We start from the raw sequence: 2,259 nt of genomic DNA, 5'->3' as shown, positions 1-2,259 counted from the left end.
TTTGTATTTTTATCTCTGCAAGGGCAGATCCAGGATTTTGTAAAGGGAGGGCAACATAATTCTGAAAAAGGGCAAGCATGAGTTTGTCATAGACATATACGAGTCGAGCTCCTAAAGGGACTGACATTTGTAGGGGATGGGGGGGGGGGGGGGTGTGTGTGTTCAGAGCAATTTAGTGTTGTATTTTGTGGATGACAAGAAACAGTTGTTGACTTAAAGGGACATACCCTAGTTTTTAAACACTAAGGCATATTTTTGGCTATTGTAGCCATTTTTTATAACTGAAATCATACTTTACTTACATTTTATTGTTTAGATTATCAGTTTCCATACATTCAAAGTGTTTTTGGTCATCCTGGTGTTTTAATATCACAAAATTCATTTCTCATATTTTTAAAAACGCACGTGCGTCTGAGAAGTAACAGTTATGGAATTGAGTGTTAGTCTATTTTTAGAGAGTATTTCACCATTTTAAAGTCACAGACTCATGTTTTACTCAAATGTAACGTTATCAAAATGTGTTACAGGTTTGTTGATGACTGGTAACTAAACTTATTGTTAATTTTCACTGGTTGAAACTAGGGTCTGTCCCTTTAAGTCATTAAAAAGGGACATTCAAATGGGGGGGGGGGGTATGACTCCTGGGATCTTCCCCCCAGGATCCGCCAATGCTTTGTGTGTTAACAGTCGAATAAGGAAAGGGATATTTTGTTTAATAGCTCCTCAGCACATTTTAAACTATTTAGCATCCAAACATGATTATATTGATACTTGGGATTTGAGTGTGAGAAACAACCTGCTGCCACCACCTAAGTTGATACCAAACAACAGCAAGGGATTGTTTACATGCATATTCCATAGATATATATCAACGGTTGTGGTATGTGCTATCCTGCCTGTGGGATGGTGCCTATAAACGATCCCTTGCTACTAATGGAAAAATATAGCAGATTTTCTCTCTAAGACTATGTCAAAATTATCAAATGTTTGACATCCAATAGCCGATGATTAATCAAATCAATATGTTCTAGTGGTGTCGTTAAACAAAACAAACAAACTTTAACCATAGACAGACAGTGCATACCAAGGTATATAAGGTACAATCTAATATAAGCCTAGCTAGATGTGATGGATGCTACTCCATGACATAATCAGTAGAGGGAAGACCATAGACAAGACAGTGCATACCAAGATATTTTTAAAAGTGCTATTTTTATTTTCTGGACACATCTATTTTGTTTACCTGAAAAAGGCCTGATTTATATACGGTAGGTTTGACCGTGTACATATCACAAATTATTTTTTATTCACTGAATCTGTTTATGGTACAGAAATTTAATTCTGCAGTATCTCGACCATTTTAAGGATTCTCTGATTTATGTTGATATGTATCTATATCACAAACATACATTTTTGATAGCCATTATCAAATTTTCTTGAGCATTACACTTACAGATTGTTCAGTTCTCATAGTTTCCATTATTAATTACTTTAATCTTGTATATATATATATATATATATATATATATATATATATATATATATATATATATATATATATATATATATATATATTACATAAAGAAATAAATTAATTAGTAACCCAGCATAGCCCTTCATAGTCCAGTGGTAAAGCGCTCGCCTGATGCATACATACATGATCGGTCTGGAATCGATCCCAGTCGGTGGGCTTATTGAGATTGGTATATCAAAGGCTGTGGTATGTGCTAACCTGTCTGTAGGATGGTTTATAAAAGATCCCTTGCTACTAATTGAAGAAGATGGCGGGTTTCCTCTATAAGTACAAGTAAAAAATTACCCAATGTTTGACATCCAATAGCTGATGATTAATAAATCATTGTGCTCTAGTGGTGTCATTAAACAAAAATTAAGTAACCAAATAGCAGAGAACTTCTAAGTAGGCCAATACAGATTTAATTATTATAAAATATAAGGTAAATGCATATGTTGTTTACACAAAATTTATTTATAATACTTAAATTTCATATTCTAATTTTTTTTAAATTATTTTATTATTTCTAGACATCATATGTCTATGATCTTGGTTGAAAATATAAGTAGGCCCTGGAGACAACAGCTAAAAATAGATCTCTACGAAAATAATCATGATTCACATGACCTAGCTCGTGACGTGAACTGGCGGATCTGTCCAATCGGCACGACCGTTTCATATGACATTGGGACCTTCATGCATAGAGACGATTGTTGTACCAACATGTCCGTCAAAACAGTAAATAA

The sequence above is a fragment of the Gigantopelta aegis genome, chromosome 15 (genome assembly GCF_016097555.1).
Source record: "Gigantopelta aegis isolate Gae_Host chromosome 15, Gae_host_genome, whole genome shotgun sequence".
In the NCBI taxonomy this organism is placed as follows: domain Eukaryota; kingdom Metazoa; phylum Mollusca; class Gastropoda; order Neomphalida; family Peltospiridae; genus Gigantopelta; species Gigantopelta aegis.
This window is presented reverse-complemented; position numbering follows the sequence as displayed.